Source organism: Triticum aestivum, chromosome 6D (genome assembly GCF_018294505.1).
Source record: "Triticum aestivum cultivar Chinese Spring chromosome 6D, IWGSC CS RefSeq v2.1, whole genome shotgun sequence".
NCBI lineage: Eukaryota > Viridiplantae > Streptophyta > Magnoliopsida > Poales > Poaceae > Triticum > Triticum aestivum.
Window position 1 is genome coordinate 355899073 of NC_057811.1, and position 18947 is coordinate 355918019.

Consider the following 18947-nt stretch of genomic DNA (forward strand, 5'->3'; position numbering starts at 1 on the left):
TTTGTATGTGCCAAACTCTAAACCTTCAAATGAAATTCTATTTTGTATGCTCAAATAGCTCATGTATCAACTAGGGCTGTCCGTATCTTCCATGTTAGGCGGGTTATTCTCAAGAGGAGTGGACTCCGCTCCTCACTCACGAGAAAATGGCTGGTCACCGGGATGCCCAGTCCCATGCTTTATGCAAATCAAATCAAAATAATTTCAAACAAAACTCCCCCGAGACTGTTGTTAGTTGGAGGCACTCGTTGTTTCGAGCAAGCCATGGATTGATGCTTGTTGGTGGAGGGGGAGTATAAACTTTACCATTCTATTTGGGAACCGCCTATAATGTGTGTAGCATGGAAGATATTGCCATCTCTTGGTTGTTATGTTGACAATGAAAGTATGCCGCTCAAAATATTATTTATCTCTATTTCAAAACTGAGCTCTGGCACCTCTACAAATCTCTGCTTCCCTCTGCGAAGGGCCTATCTATTTACTTTTATGTTGAGTCATCACCCTCTTATTAAAAAGCACCAGCTGGAGAGCACCGCTATCATTTGCATTCATTATTGTTAATTTATGTTGAGTATGACTGGATCTCTTTTACCATGAATTACAATGTTTAGTCAGTCCTTGGTCTTTAAAGGTGCTCTGCATTTATGTTTTGCGGTCTCAGAAAGGGCTAGCGAGATACCATCTTGTTATGTCATATCATGATTGTTTTGAGAAAGTGTTGTCATCCGAGATTTATTATTATTGCTCGCTAGTTGATTATGCCATTGATATGAGTAAACATGAGACCTAAGTGCTATTGTGAATATGGTTAGTCATAATCTTTGCTGAAAACCTGAATGCTGGCTTTACATAGTTACAAGAACAAGAGCAAACAGAGTTTGTAAAAGTTTTTCTTTATCACTTTCAGTTTATCAATTGAATTGCTTGAGGACAAGCAAAGGTTTAAGCTTGGGGAAGTTGATACGTCTCCGTCGTATATACTTTTCCAAACACTTTTGCCCATGTTTTGGACTCTAACTTACATGATTTGAATGGAACTAACCCGGACTGACGCTGTTTTTAGCAGAATTGCCATGGTGTTATTTTTGTGCAGAAACAAAAGTTCTCGGAATGACCTGAAACTTCACGGAGATTATTTTTGGAAATAATTAAAAATACTGGCGAAAGAATCAAGGCCAAGGGGCCCACACCCTGTCCACGAGGGTGGGAGGCGCGCCCCCTGCCTCGTGGCCCCCCTGGAGCTCCACCGACCTCAACTCGAACTCCATATATTCGTGTTCGGGGGAAAAATCAGAGAGAAAGATTCATCGCGTTTTACAATACGGAGCCGCCGCCAAGCCCTAAAGTCTCTCGGGAGGGCTGATCAGGAGTCCGTTCAGGGCTCCGGAGAGGGGAATCCGTCACCATCGTCATCATCAACCATCCTCCATCACCAATTTCATGATGCTCACCGCCGTGCGTGAGTAATTCCATCGTAGGCTTGCTGGACGGTGATGGGTTGGATGAGATTTATCATGTAATCGAGTTAGTTTTGTTAGGGTTCGATCCCTAGTATCCACTATGTTCTGAGATTGATGTTGCTATGACTTTGCTATGCTTAATGCTTGTCACTAGGGCCCGAGTGCCATGATTTCAGATCTGAACCTGTTATGTTTTCATGAATATATGTGAGTTCTTGATCCCGTCTTGCAAGTATATAGTCACCTACTATGTGTTATGATCCGGCAACCCCGAAGTGACAATAATCGGAACCACTCCCGGTGATGACCATAGTTTGAGGAGTTCATGTATTCACTATGTGTTAATGCTTTGGTCTGGTACTCTATTAAAAGGAGGCCTTAATATCCCTTGGTTTCCATTAGGACCCCGCTGCCACGGGAGGGTAGGACAAAAAATGTCATGCAAATTCTTTTCCATAAGCACGTATGACTATATTCGTAATACATGCCTACATTACATTGATGAATTGGAGCTAGTTCTGCGTCACCCTATGTTATGACTGTTACATGATGAACCGCATCCAGCATAATTCTCCATCACCGATCCAATGCCTACGAGCTTTTCACATACTGTTCTTCACTTATTTACTTTACCGGTGCTACTGTTACAATCACTACAAAACCCAAAAATATTACTTTTGCTACCGTTACCGTTACTATCATACTACTTTGCTACTAAATACTTTGTTGCAGATATTAAGTTATCCAGTTGAATTGACAACTCAACTGCTAATACTTGAGAATATTCTTTGGCTCCCCTTGTGTCAAATCAATAAATTTGGGTTGAATACTCTACCCTCGAAAACTGTTGCGATCCCCTATACTTGTGGGTTATCAATAGGATGCTCTCTTTGTGCTTCAATTTTTTTGTCTTTCATGTGAGCATCATTAAAATTATCAACGCATAGCTAAAATGCTTTAAAGAAAAGCGCTTGTTGGGAGACAACCCAATATTTTTCCTTTCTGTTTTGATGAGTTTATGCAATTATACTTCTGTTATGACTGTGTTTTAGAATTTTAATTAGTGTTTGTGCCAACTAAGACCTTTGGGATGATTTGGGTGATAGTTGATTTGATTTTGCTAAAAAATTGAAACTTTTGCGTCTAGTAGCAAAATTGTCAAAATTCACTAGAGCGTGATAAAACTCTGAAGTTTTTACACAAAATTTATGTACAAATTGCCTACCTTGTCCTAATTTTTCAGAATTTTTGGACTTAAAGAAGTTTGGCTAAAGTCCAGATTACTACATACTATTGTGTTTTTGACAGATTCTGTTTTCATTGTGTTGTTTGCTTATTTTGATGAATCTATGGGTTGTACCGGGGGGGTATGACCATGGAGAATTTAAATATAGTATATATAATACAAGTATAAAGTTGGAATGAGTTTACAAAAGTACCTAAAGGTGGTGATTTGCTTTATTGTACTAACGGATCTCACGAGTTTTGTGTTGTGAAGTTTTCATGTTTTGGGTGAAGTTTCGATGGAATATGGAATAAGGAGTGGTAAGAGCCTAAGCTTGGGGATGCCCATGGCACCCCAAGGTAATATTCAAGGACAACCAAGCATCTAAGCTTGGGGATGCCCCGGATGGCATCCCCTCTTTTGTCTACGATCCATCGATAAATCACTTGAGGCTATATTTTTATTCACCACATGATATGTGTTTTGCTTGGAGCGTCTTGTATTATATGAGTTTATTTCTTTGCTTTTTAGTTTGCCACAATCATCCTTGCTGTACACACCTTTTGAGAGGGACACACATTAATTGTGAATTTATTAGAATACTCTATGTGCTTCACTTATATCTTTTTAGAGCACGACGGTGGTTTTATTTTGAAGAAATTGATGAACTCTCATGCTGCACTTATATTATTTTGAGAGTCTTATAAATAGTATGGAAATTTGCTTGGGTTGTGAATTTAGTCCTAATATGATGGGTATTCAAGAGGGATATAATGAAAACTTTCATGAGATCATTGAATATATGAGAAGTTTGATTCCTTGCATTTGTTTTGAGATATAAAGATTGTGATATTAGAGTCATGGTAGTGAGTAATTGTGGTTTAGTATGGATATTTGTGTCAAGGTTTATGATTCACGAAGCATGCACATATGGTCTCTCGTTATGCGATGAAGTTGGAGCATGATTTATTTTTGATTGTCTTCCTTATGAGTGGCGGTCGGGGACGAGCGATGGTCTTTTCCTACCAATCTATCCCCCTAGGAGCATGCGTAGTAGTACTTTGCTTTGAGGGCTAACAAACGTTTGTAATAAGTATGTGAGTTCTTTATGACTAATGTTGAGTCCATGGATTATACGCACTCTCACCCTTCCATCATTGCTAGCCTCCTCGGTACCATGCATTGCCCTTTCTCACCTTGAGAGTTGGTGCAAACTTCGCTGGTGCATCCAAATCCCGTGATATGATACGCTCTTTCACACATAAGGCATCTTATATCTTCCTCAAAACAGCCACCATACCTACCTATTATGGCATTTCCACAGCCATTCCGAGATATATTGCCATGCAACTTCCAGCGTTCCATTTTATTATGACACATACCATCATTGTCATATTGCTTTGCATGATCATATAGTTGACATAGTATTTGTGGCTTGGCCAGTGTCCATATTTATTATACATGTCACGTTAGATCATTGCATGAGGCATTCATATAGAGTCGTATCTTTGTTCTAGTATCAAGTTGTAATTCTTGAGTTGTAAGTAAATAAAAGTGTGATGATCATCATTATTAGAGCATTGTCCCATGTGAGGAAAGGATGATGGAGACTATGATTCCCCCACAAGGTGGGATGAGACTCCGAACTAAAATAAATAAAAAGAGGCCAAATAGCCCCCAAAAAATATGCCAAAGAGCACAAAAAAAAAGAAAAAAATGAGAGAAAAAGAGAGAAGTGACAATGCTACTATCATTTTCCACACTTGTGCTTCAAAATAGCACCATGTTCTTCATAATAGAGAGTCTCCTATTTTGTCACTTTCATATATTACTACTGGGAATTTTCATTATAGAACTTGGCTTGTATATTCCAATGATGGGCTTCCTCAAGGTGCCCTAGGTCTTCATGAGCAAGTAAGTTGGATGCACACCCACTTAGTTTTCCTTTTGAGCTTTCATACACTTATAGCTCTAGTGCATCCGTTGCATGGCAATCCCTATTACTTGCATTGACATTAATTGATGCGCATCTCCATAGCCCATTGATTAGCCTCGTCGATGTGAAACTTTCTCCTTTTTTGTTTTCTCCACACAACCTCCACCATCATATTCTATTCCACCTATAGTGTTATATCCATGGCTCATGCTCATGTATTGCGTGAGAGTTGAAAAAGCTTAAGAGCCTTAAAAATTATGAACCAATTGCTTTGCTTGTCATCGGTGTTGTGCATGATAAATACTTTGTGTTAAGAAGATACAACATGACAAGATTATATGATTTTGCAGGGATAACTTTCTTTTGCCATGATATTTTGAGAAGACACGATTGCTTTATTAGTATGCTTGAAGTATTATTGTTTTTATGTCAATATTAAACTTTTGTTTTGAATATTATGGATCTGAATATTCATGCCACAATAAGAAAGATTACATGATAAACATGTTAGGTAACATTCCACATCAAAAAAAATCTGTTTTTTTATCATTTACCTACTCGAGGACGAGCAGGAATTAAGCTTGGGGATGCTTGATACGTCTCCAACATATCTATAATTTTTGATTGTTCCATGCTATTATATTATCCATCTTGGATGTTTTATATGCATCATTATGCTATTTTATATCATTTTTTGGGACTAACCTATTAACCTAGTGCCCAGTGCCAATTGCTGTTTTCCCCTTGTTTTTGTCTTTTACAGAAAATCAATACCAAACGGAGTCCAAATGGAACGAAACTTTTTGACGATTTTTCTTGGACCAGAAGACACCTAGGAAGCTTCGGGAGGAGGCCAGAAGAGCCACGGATGGGCCACAAGCTCACCAGGCGCACCCCAGGGGGGCGCCCCCGAGCTTGTGGGCCCACCGTGGCACCTATAACCCTAATCTCAGCTCTATAATACCCAAATATGCCCCTGTATACTAGAGGGCACACCAAAAATACTTTTCCGCCACTGCAAGTTTCTGTCCTCGTGAGATCCCATCTGGAGACCTATTCCGGTACTCCGTCGGAGGGGGATTTGATCATGGAGGGCCTCTACTTCAACCTTCCTGCCCTTCCGATGATGCGTGAGTACTTTACCATAGATCTACGGGTTCACAGCTAGTAGCTAATTGGTTTATTTTCTCTCTTTGATCTTCAATACAATTTTCTCATCGATGTTCTTGGAGATCTATTCGATGTAATCTTCTTTTGCCGTGCGTTTGTTGAGATCCGATGAATTGTGGATTTATGATCAGATTATCTATGAAAATTATTTGAGTCTTCTCTGAACTCTTTTATGCATGATTAAGATAGCTTTGTATTTCTCTCCGATCTATTAATTTGGTTTGGCCAACTAGATTGTTTTTTCCTGCAATGGGAGAGGTGCTTTGTAATGGGTTCAATCTTTGTGTCCTCACCCAGTGACAGAAGGGGTAGCGAAGCACGTATTTGTATTATTGCCATTAATGAAAAAGGTGGGGTTTATTCATATTGATTGGATCTATCCCTCTACATCATGTCATCTTGCTTAAGGCGTTACTCCGTTCTTGTTAACTTAATACACTAGATGCATGCTGGATAGCGGTCGATGTATGGAGTAATAGTAGTAGATGCGGGCAGGAGTCGGTCTACTTGTCACGGACGTGATGCCTATATTCATGATCATTGCCCTAGATATCGTCATAACTTTGCGCTTTTCTATATATTGCTCAACAGTAATTTGTTTACCGAGCGTATGCGTTCTTTCAAGAGAGAAGCCTCTAGTGAAAACTATGGCACCTGGGTCTATCTTTTACCATATTATTTTCAGATTTATAAAAGCAAAACCCCAAAAATACCTTGCTGCAATTTATTTACCTTTACTTTATTTTGCACCTTTATTTATCTTTTATACCTATCTCTATTAGATCTCATCCTTGCAAGTAACCATGAAGGGATTGACAACCCCTTTATCGCATTGGGTGCAAGTATTTGTTTGTTTGTGTAGGTGCTATCATTTGAGACTTGTGTGTTCCTCCTACTGGATTGATACCTTGGTTCTTAACTGAGGGAAATACTTATCTCTACTTTGCTGCATCATCCTTTCCTCTTCAAGGGAAAGACCAAAGAAAGCTCAAGAAGTAGCACTCTCCCACTATTTATTGGAGGCAAGGGGAAGAGCTGGGGCTTAGCCTTGGCCCCTCCTCCAAGGGAGGGGCGCCGGCCTAGGGAGGAATCCTCCCTCCCCAAGGCACCTAGGGGGTGCCTTCCCCCTTAGGACTCTTCCCCTTTTCCTTGTTGTAGGTGAGGGAGTCCCGGACTAAGGGGTCCTCGGGCGTCCGACCCGTTATTCATTGGGCCGGACGGATGGGCTGTGAAGATACGAAGGCCGAAGACTATACCCGTGTCCGGATTGGACTTTCCTTGGCGTGGAAGGCAAGCTAGGCGACCAGCTGTGAAGATTCCTTCTTATGTAACCGACCCCATGTAACCCTAGATCTCTCCGGTGTCTATATAAACCAGAGAGCATAGTCCGGATAGGGGACATTCATTACCATATACATATAGGCTAGACTTCTAGGGTTTAGCCATTACGATCTCATGGTAGATCAACTCTTGTCACACTCATATTCATCAAGATCAATCAAGTAGGAAGTAGGGTATTACCTCCATAGAGAGGGCCTGAACCTGGGTAAACATCGTGTCCCCCGTCTGCTGTTACCATCGATCCTAGACGCACAGTTCGGGACCCCCTGCCCGAGATCCGTCGGTTTTGACACCAACATCGGTGCTTTCATTGAGAGTTCCACTATGCCGTCGGCAAAGGGCTCGATGGCCCCTTCGATCATCAGTAATGACGTTGTCCAGGGCGAAACCTTCCTCCCCGGACAGACCTTCGTATTCGGCGACTTCTTACTATAGGCCAACTCGCTTGGTCATCTGGAGCAGATCGACAGCTACGCCTCTGGCCATCAGATCAGATTCGGAAGCTTGAACTACGTCGCGGATATCCGTGGAGACTTGATCTTCAAGGGATTTGAGCCTGCGGCGATCCCCCCTCACCCCGATGAACATGACTTAAATCTGTCATCGGATCACACCCAGGAGATGGTTCCTGCCGCTGCAACGGCCTTAGAGCCAAAGCAGATCGTGCCATCCGAGGCCGCAGAGTCCACGGCGTTGGAGCTGCACACAGACTCAACGCCCTGCAATATTCGCTTTAACGGGACTTCGGACTTGTCTCCGGCTATAAGTTCCGGACTGTGTACGCCCGCGGACACCGAGCTAGATCAGTTATCGATCTTCGAGTTCAGCGCTGCTGACGTTTTCCAGCACTCGCCTTTGGGTGACGTGCTAAAATCTTTAAAGAATTTGTCCTTGGAGAAGGACTCAAAGCCGAACTACGTCCGGTTCGAGCTAGAGACAGATGATGAAGAATTTTGCTTCCCACCCGCCACCCACTTCATAGCCACCGTCGATGACTTAACCGATGTGCTTGACTATGGCTCCGAAGACATCGACGATATGGACGACGATGCCGATAAGGAGCAAGGCCAAGACCCGCCATTTACTGGACGCTGGGCGGCCACCTCCTCGTACGACGTGTACATGGTCGATACACCTAAAGAATCTGGCGACGACAAAGAAGAGCCAGACACTAATAAACCCTCTGAGACGCAGTCCAAGCGCCGGCGCCCCAAACGCCGTTCTAAGCCTCGCCGCTCAAAAGATAGCAATACTAGCACCGGAGAAAATAGTACTCCGGGCGACGCCGAAGACCCTGTCGGAGCTACATCCGAACAGGAGGAACATGACAACAGGCAAGACAACCCTGATGAACAGGCCATAGAAGATGACTCGGAGGACGATAGTTACCATCCACCCTCCGAGGAGGAGACAAGCCTCGTCAATGAAGACTTCATCGTGCCCGAGGATCCTCTAGAGCAGGAGCGCTTTAAGCTTCATCTCATAGCCACTGCAAGGAGCCTGAAAAAGAAACAGCAGCAGCTTCAAGCTGAACAAGACCTGCTCGTCGACAGATGGACTGACGTCTTGATAGCCGAAGAATATGGCCTCAAGCGCCCAGCCAAGAGCTACCCGAAACACAGACTACTACCTCAATTCGACGAGAAAGCACCAGAGCACACGTCTCCCTCGCGTAATGCGAAACAAACACCACGTGGTCGGGACAGGGTGGCCGACCGGCCACCCCGCGGTCGGGATAAAGCGGCAACTCAGGCCAAACAGCAGCCTGCCCCACCGCCCCGTAAAAATAGAGACGAAAGAGTTCGGGGTCACACGTACGACCTTCGGCAGACACTGGACAGTAGAGCAGGACATACAAGATCGATCTACGGATCGTGAGGACGTGCTTCGAGGCACGACGACGGCTACCTATTCGGACGTGACAAACCTAACCACGCCCGGGCCGAATGCTGTAGACGGACTCCATTAGAGCCCCGCCGCGATACGGCCCGCTATAGAGGCGCCGCACACCCTCTCTGCTTCACAGACGAGGTGCTGGATCACGAATTCCCCGAGGGGTTCAAGCCTGTCAACATTGAATCATACGACGGCACAACCGATCCTGCAGTATGGATCGAGGATTTTATCCTCCATATCCATATGGCTCAAGGAGATGACCTCCACGCCATCAAATACCTCCCATTAAAGCTCAAAGAACCAGCTCGACACTGGTTAAATAGCCTGCCTGAGGATTCCATCGGCAGCTAGGAGGAATTGGAAGAGGCTTTCCTTGATAACTTCCAAGGAACTTATGTCCGGCCACCAGATGCCGATGACTTAAGCCACATAGTTCAACAACCTGGAGAATCAGCCAAAAAATTCTGGACTAGGTTTCTAACCAAAAAGAACCAGATCGTTGACTGTCCGGATGCCGAGGACCTAGCAGCCTTCAAACACATCATCCGTGATGAATGGCTAGCATGCCACCTCGGGCAAGAAAGGCCGAAGTCTATGGCAGCCCTCACGACACTTATGACCCGCTTCTGCGCGGGAGAGGATAGTTGGCTGGCTCGCAGTACAAACACAGCCAACGAAACAGGCCCCTCCGAGGCCAAAAGCAGCACCAACAAGCTCCGGCGCAACAGACACAAACGCCGAAGCAATGGCGATAACACCAATGACAATATAGTTCACGCCGGATTCAGTGGCTCCAAGTCCGGCCAGCGAAAGAAGCCCTATAAAAGGAGCAGCGGAGGACCATCCAGCTTGGACCGCATACTCGATCGTCCTTGCCAGATACACAGCACCCAGACAAACCGGCCAACCATACTAACAGGGATTGCCGGGTCTTTAAACAAGCTAGCAAGATAAACAGCAAAAACAAGGAAGGGGAATCACAGAGCGAGGATGATGACGAGGAGCCCCGGTAGCCGAACACCGGAGGGCAGAAGAAATTTCCTCCTCAAGTCAAAATGGTGAACATGATATATGCTATGCACATCCCCAAAAGGGAGCGTAAGCGAGCACTTAGGGACGTCTACGCGGTAGAGCCAGTCGCCCCAAAATTCAATCCGTGGTCATCATTCCTGATCACCTTCGATCATCGAGATCACCCAACCAGTATCCGCCATGGCGGTTCAGCCGCACTAGTCCTCGACCCAATTATTGACAGGTTTCACCTAACACGAGTCCTGATGGACGGTGGTAGCAGCCTCAACCTGCTTTATCAGGACACAGTGCGGAAGATGGGCATTAACCCCTCGCAAATCAAACCAACAAAGACTACCTTTAAAGGAGCCATACCATGCGTAGAGGCCCGTTGTACGGGCTCAATAATGCTAGAGGTAGTATTCGGTTCCCCGGATAACTTCCGAAGCGAAGAACTAATCTTCGATATCGTCCCATTTCGCAGCGGCTATCACGCCCTGCTTGGACGAACCGCATTCGCTAGATTTAACGCGGTGCCACATTACGCTTATCTCAAGCTCAAGATGCCCGGTCCACATGGCGTCATTACAGTAAATGGAAACACGAAACACTCCTTCCGTACAGAGGAGCACACCGCTGCCCTAGCAGTAGAAGTACAGAGCGGCCTTCTCAAGCAGCATTATAATCCGGCTGCCGAGCCCCTGGATATCATTAAGAGAGTCCGGAACACGCTGCAACAGGACAACTCGGCTCATCACGAGCTGAATTAGCAACTTTGCCTCCGTCCCAACCCCGATGAGGCCATGGCATTAAATACCACGCGTACATAAATTACGCACTCAAAACCCCATGGGTATTGACGGAGGCATAACTCATTCGCAATACACAGTACGGCTTGACCGACCCTGGGATTCACATGCTTTTACTTTTCCTTTTTACGGGTTTTCTTCCCTCTTCGAGGTCTACACGGGCAACCCGCCAGCAGAACACACCAAGGAGGAAGGGAGCTCTGGCTTACAAGGGAATCCCCAGGTTGTTTCTACTAAATTATTGCCATAATTGCTTTTCATACTCGCATGTAGCTCGCCCTTGGTGGCGGCGTGTTAAACAACCTTACTTGCTTATCGCATTACTTGTACAAAGTACGCCTCGACGTACTAGTTACACCACAATGGTGAATACACGGCAGCGTCAGCTTATTACTTCATTTTCCCGTTTCCTCACCTCGGTATTAATTACTCATTGCACACGTACACCATGGTACGTATTACTATGCCAGGGGTTTCATCACACCCCGCATCACGGCAATAAACATCCGAACACTTTTACAGTATAGTTCGGCACCCCGAACTTACAGCATTATATGCATCGGCTCCGAATCATGTCTTTGGTCAATAGTTGGGTTGCTTGGCTCCTGTGCTTACTACCTTACGTTCCGCTACATCGGCTAGGGTAGTAAAGGGAGAACTACTGCGATTGTGTCCCGGTTCTTCCGGACGAGCACCTCAGTAGAGAAAGCCGAAAACTGACTGTCATGATGCAGCGAGAGCCGGTCAGCTGTTCGAGAGGTTCCAAATTGTTGTAGATTTTTTCCGCTTCTTGCGAAGAATCGGTTCTCCCGATTAGGCATGAATAAACACCCCTAATTCGGCCTTGCGAACACCAGGGGCTTTGTCAACTTTTTTAATTGTCAAACTCCTATGGCTAAGTGAGGGCGGTAAAGGCCGCATAGTCTGATTGCCTTGTTCGTCGCGCTAAACACCTCCTTTAAGGACCAGAATGTGGAGTAAAGAGTGTTTAGATTCATCCCGAACATCCCCGTACTATCTACGTGGGGGCAGAAGCCGACGACTGGTCAACCCTCAGATTTAATAAACGGCCGCACAGGAGGTAAAATCTAAATCATAAGCATTATGCTACATAACATCCTTGTTCCATATTACAGGACAAGGTAATATACATGTTCTCATGGGAATATAAAATCTTTCGAACATTGCTCCGCCACAAGGCGGGACCCCTCCAGAACACCATCAAAATAGTGCTCGGGTCGACGATGCTCCTTGCCTTCTGGCGGTCCCTCGGTCATCAGCTTCTTGGCATCCAGCTTCGCCCAATGTGTCTTGACGCGGGTAAAGGGCATACGCGCACCTTCAATACAGACCGACCGCTTCACGGCTTCGAGCCGCGGACAGGCACTCACAAGCCGCTGCACAAGTCCGAAGTAGCTGCTAGGTATAGGATCGGCAGGCCACAGCCGGACTATCAGGTCCTTCATGGCTAGCGCTGCCAACCTATGCAGCTCGACCAACTGCTTCAGCTGGTCGCTAAAGGGCATCGGATGTTCGGATCCCAGATGTTGGGACCAGAATAGCTTCTCCGTAGACATCCCTTCTTCGGCTCTATAATGCTCGGCGGCATCTGACACACGGTGTGGCAGATCCATAAATACCCCTGGAAAATCCAAATTCGGGATAAGTACAAGGAAAGGTTTCTTCTACATACTTGCTACGCATGGTGACAGACTTACCCGCCATAATCTTCTTCGCCGCCTGAATTTCCTGGAGGGCATTTTGGGCTTCGGCTCGTGCATCCTGCGCGCTCTGGCGGGCCTTGGCCAATTCGGACTCTTGCGCCTTATAATTCCGCTCCAAGGACTCAAATCTCTCTATCGCACCCTGGAGCTCTTGCTGTGCCTTGCCAACTCGGGCCTCGTGCTTCTCGCACGAGATCCGTTCCTTGGCCGCCTTGTCCTCGGCCTCGGCTAGCGCCTTTCTAAGGGCTGCCACCTCGGACGTGGCCCCTAATAAAGTTTATGATACTTTAGCCCGGACGGCCTATTCATTTTTTCAAAATGTACCCACAGGCTACTGCATACCTTGGTTATCTTCCAGCTGCTTCTTCATGAGGTCGAGCTCCTCCTCGGCCCGCTCCAGTTTCTGCTTCAGTCCGGAGACCTCCGCAGCATGAGTAGTGGCAGCCTGAAGCGACACCTGCTTATTCACATAGACAACTCATGTTAGACTCCTACGATATTTAGTCTTGATCCTCTGTTTGGCTTTTCTTCCCGAACACCAAACAGAGCATCAGGGGCTACTGTCTATATTGTGATATTTTTTCCCTACAATCACATTACTTACCTCAAAGCCTGATAGAAGGCTAGTGCAGGCTTCGGTCAGTCCGCTTTTGACGAACTGAACCTTCTCTATCACCGTGTCCATAAGGACACGATGTTCATCCATGATAGAGGCGCCTCGTAGCGCCTCTAGCAGATTATCCGGCGCCTCTGGTTGGACAGAGGTCACCGGTGGAATAGGCACATTCCCTCCTTGCAGGGAATGCCATTCGCTGGACCCTGGAGCCATGTAGATCTCCAGAATGGTATCCGGCTGAGGACCAAAGGGAACTCGGGCCCCGTCGCCAGTACCCATGGGGACTTTTTTTCCCGCAGGTCCGGCGGCCGAAAAGTCATCTTGGGACGTCACCCCGATGATCTCCGGAATCTCCCCCCGGCCTGGGAAAGTCTTTTTGGACACCACCTCATCATCACCCTTGGGTGAGACGGAATGAGCAGGTGGCGGAGATATGCTAGCCATCTCCTTCGAGTCCAGCGAATCCTCAGTCGAGGATTGCGGGGAGCCATCGCGTGCCGGACTGCAGCAACAAGGCTTACAATATGTCAATACTACACACCAGGAAGGCCATACGGTTGTGGATTCTGGTACTTACGAAGCGGCCCGAGGCTTGGTCTGGCGAGGTCGCTCTGGACTGCTGTCAATGTCCCACAGGGACTTATCCGCTTGGGAGCCTTTAACCCTCTTAGGCGCTTTCGCCTCCGGATCGGGGGGGGGGGGGCGCCCTCTTCTTCCTCCCCACCTCAGGTGGGGAATCGTTTTCTTCTTGTTCCTCTTCGTCGTTGTCATCGGACGAAGAGGAAGTCTCGTCCTCAGACGACATGTCCGGAGCACCTTTTTGGCAAGGGCCTTTCTTGGCCCCTTTGGCCGCTTTCTTGGCCGTCTTCTCTGGCACGTCATACGGCGCCGGAAACAACATCTTCGTCAGAAGTGGGAATTCTTCCTCCTCAGGAAGCGGAGCCGGGCAGTTAATCTGCTCCGCCACCTCGATCCAGGCTTGGTAAAGTAGGTGGAGGAACTCAGTATCCATCCTCAGAATATGCCGGTGAAGGGTGTACCTCGAAAACATTAAAAGACTTACTGGATTGGCCTGGCGCTTTGAGCTAAGCCCGCGATTTTCAGTCGTGGGCGGGGGCGTCTCGCCGGCCTTGAAGAGCACTTTCCAGATGCCTTCGTGCGTTGTGCCGAAGAGCCCTCACAGCGTCTGGTGCTCGGCGGGGTCGTACTCCCACAAATAGCAAGTCCGACATTGGCACGGAAGGATCCGGCGAATGAGCATAACCTGGATCACATTCACAAGCTTGATCTTTTTGGTTATCATGTTCTGGACGCATGTCTGGAGCCTAGTTATCTCGTCCAAGGATCCCCAGGTCAGGCCCTTCTCTTGCCAGGAAGTGAGCCGCATCGGAACTCCGGATCAGAATTCAGGGGCTGCTACCCAATTGGCGTCACGCGGCTCAGTGATGTAAAACCACCCCGACTGTCATCCCTTCACCGTCTCCGCGAAGGAGCCTTCGAGCCAGGTGACATTGGGCATTTTGCCCACCATGGCGCCTCCGCACTCTACTTGTTGACCACTCACCACCTTCGGTTTCACGTTGAAGGTCTTCAGCCATAGGCCGAAGTGAGGCGGGATGCGGAGAAAGGCTTCGCACACAGTGATAAATGCTGAGATGTTGAGTATAAAGTTGGGGGCCAGATCGTGGAAGTCCAACCCATAGTAAAACATCAATCCACGGACAAATGGATGAAGGGGGAATCCCAGCCCGCGGACGAAGTGTGTGAGAAACACAACCCTCTCACGGGGCTTGGGGGTAGGGACGATTTGCCCTTTTGCCGGGAGTCGGTGAGCAATCTCCTTGGCTAAATAGCCGGCCTCCCGGAGCTCGGTGATGTCCTTCTTCTTAATGGACAAGGCCATCCACTTGCCTCCAGCTCCGGATCCGGACATGATTGGGGTGCCTTCTCGAACGAGGAAAAGCTAAAGCTTGGGCGCTAGAGCTCGAGGAAGGAAGGACTAAGGATGAATAAGGGTGTGGGTAACGGGAGAGTGTCCTTATCCCCTTATAAAGGCCGCAAATATCAAGCGCCTCCCCACTCGTCCTAAAAACTCGCCTATTCCCAAGGGCTGTATAAACGACACGGTTGAGTTATCCATGCCCGCATTGATGAGAATCCCGCAATAAGGGGACACGATCTCTGCTTCGACAAGGCATGCCAATAGCAACTGCGTCTCGAAACGTGGGATGGCAGACGAAAAACGGTTCAAAATTATGACCGGACAGACGCGATGTCGTGTTGTAAAGAAGCTATCAACAAATTAGGTTCGTGCAAATATTATATTCTCTCTGCGGTTGTGTATGGTGTATAGCAGGTTCGGATACAATCATCACGTCCGAAGACTATCTTGGAGTTCGGAAAAAGGGGAACCCTCCTTGCAATGCCGAAGACAATCTGTGCGCCGGACTCCTCGTCATTGAAGCCAGGTTCAGGGGCTACTGAGAGAGTCCCAGACTAAGGGGTCCTCGGGCGTCCGGCCTGTTATTCATTGGGCCGGACGGGTGGGCTATGAAGATACGAAGGCCGAAGACTATACCCGTGTCCGGATTGGACTTTCCTTGGCGTGGAAGGCAAGCTAGGCGACCAGCTGTGAAGATTCCTTCTTATGTAACCGACCCCATGTAACCCTAGATCTCTCCGGTGTCTATATAAACCGGAGAGTATAGTCCGGATAGGGGACATTCATTACCATATACATATAGGCTAGACTTCTAGGGTTTAGCCATTACGATCTCGTGGTAGATTAACTCTTGTAACACTCATATTCATCAAGATCAATCAAGCAGGAAGTAGGTTATTACATCCATAGAGAGGGCCCGAGCCTGGGTAAACATCGTGTCCCCCGTCTCCTGTTACCATCGATCCTAGACGCACAGTTCGGGACCCCATGCCCGAGATCTGCCGGTTTTGACACCGACAGTAGGCGCATGGGCCTCTTGGGGCTAGTGCCCCTAGCCCATGTAAGCTAGGGCGCACCCCCTACAGACCATGTGGGCCCCCGTGGCAGGTGGACCCCCGGACCCCTTTCGGCACTCCCAGTACAATATTGATAATGCCCGAAACTTTTCCGACGACCAAAACAGAACTTGCTATATATGAATCTTTACCTCCGGACCATTCCAGAGCTCATCATGATGTCCGAGATCTCATCCGGGACTCCAAAAAACATTTGGTTACCAATGCACATATCCCAATACTACTCTAGCATCATCAAACGTTAAGCGTGCGGACCCTACGGGTTCGAGAATCATGTAATCATGACCGCAACATCTCTCCGGATAATAACCAATAGCGGGACCTGGATGACCATATTGGTTCCTGCATATTCCACAAAGATCTTTATCGGTTGAACCACAATGTCAAGGATCCAGTCAATCCCGTATGCAATTCCCTTTGTCCGACGATATGTTACTTGCCTGAGATTCGATCGCCGGTATCTCGATACCTAGTTCAATCTCGTTACCGACAAGTCTCTTTACTCATTTCGTAATACAAGATCCCGTGACTAAACTCATTAGTCACATGAAGCTTCTTATGATGTTGTATTACCGAGAGGGCCCAAAGATATCTCTCCATCACACAGAGCGACAAATTCCAGTCTCGATCCATGCAACCCAACAGACACCTTCGGAGATACCTATAGAGCACCTTTATGATCACCCAGTTACGAAGTGACGTTTGATAGCACACAAGTCATTGCTCCGGTATCCGGGAGTGGCATGATCTCATGGTCTACGGAACTGATACTTGACATGAAGAAAGCTATAGCAAATAAACTAAGTGATACGATCCGTTGCTAAGCTTACGGTTGGGTCTTGTCCATCACATCATTCTCCTAATGATGTGATCCCATTACCAAATGACAACTCATGTCTATGGTTAGGAAACCATAACCATCTTTGATCAACAAGCTAGTCTAGTAGAGGCTTACTAGGGACACAGTGTAGTTTATGTATTCACACATGTATTTAAGTTTCCGATCAATACAATTCTAGCATGAATAATAAACATTTATCATGAACGGGAAATAAGATAATAACCATTTTATTATTGCCTCTAGGGAATATTTCCATTAGATGTCGTCTCCATCATCCCCAGCCGCGACTAGCACCACCCTCATCAGCCGCGTCCACCCATGCCCTTCATTGCTGCCGTCGACCACGGGAATGACCGGTGCGTCCACTCCCGAAGCCTGCGCCGCTGTACTCACATTTTCTCTTGGGATCCTAGTGAAATTCTGGTGACCTAGTGTCACCCTCGGTGAGGATCTAATATCGTCCATTGATCTCAATCCAACGGCGCACTGCACACACTTAAATCCAAACAGTACCGACCAATCACACGCTGCCACGCCACCAAGTTTATTTGAAACATTATTCACTCGTTTTTGTTAATTTAAATAAAAACAGTTTTGTAGAAAACCCCCTAGATGTTAAAACTATCATAACTCTTTATTCGTAAATCCAAATTTAGTGATTCTTTTTTTTTACAAAATGACCCTTAGGAAATGAAGACTAATAAAATTTAGAATTTGAATAGTTTCAAATTCAAATAGAACAAGTTTAAATTTGAATAGGGCATAACTTGCATTTTAGAAATCCTATTTAGTTGATTCTTTTTGTAGAATAAACCTAGTAACATATAGTTCCAACTTAGCTCACTGTAGTTTAATTTTAAATAATTTAATGTTTGAATTTGAATATAGTTTAAACAGTAGCTATAATTCAAATAGTATTGAACCCAAAACTATTTTAATCTTGAAACGAAAATGTTTGTTAGAATAATTATTTTGCAACTAAGTTCGCAAACTTAAAATGAAATGCAGTAAATTTTTTGGGGAATATTATTTGACTTTACGGAATTTAATTTGAAATAAATTCTAACTTAGTTTGGAACTAAATTTGAAACCATGGGTTTAATTTGAATAAAACTTTTGCCATATGATTTAGTAATTTGAATTAAACATTGTAATTATTTTTGGGTATAATTGACTTTAGGGAATTAATTTAAATTGAATTTAGTCTGACTTAAGTACTTTTTGAAAAACTAAATGAACTTAGCAAATGACTTTGGATTTATACTTGACTTTAGTTTAAACTTGATTCTAAATAAATAAAGTTTAGTAATTATATTGAATTGTTTTGACTTAGGGAAGATAATAAATATATTTGAGTTGTGAGCTGACATGGTCAATTATGAAATCGTTCACAATTCAATTTATGGTAAACTCAAACTTAGGGAAATCAATGCAATTGTGAACTCAATTCAACATGAATTCAAATGAGATGAACCCTAATTTAAATCCAAATTGAAATTGGAAGCTAGACCAAGTTATTATTTTTAGACCTTAGTCTATCCAAGATCATGAAAGGTCAATGATGACCCACAAGTATAGGGGATCAATCATAGTCCTTTCGATAAGTAAGAGTGTCGAACCCAGCGAGGAGCAAAAGGAAATGACAAGTGGTTTTCAGCAAGGTATTTTCTGCAAGCACTAAAATTGTCGGCAACAGATAGTTTGATAGCAAGATAATTTGTAACGAGCAATAAGTAGTAATGGTAACAGAAGTGCAGCAAGCTAGCCTAATCCTTTTTGTAGCAAAGGACAGGCCGGAACGGTCTCTTATAATAAGCAAAGCATTCTTGAGGACACATGGGAAATTCATCTACTCACTTCCATTATGTTTGTTTGATTCGCGTTCACTACTTTGATAATT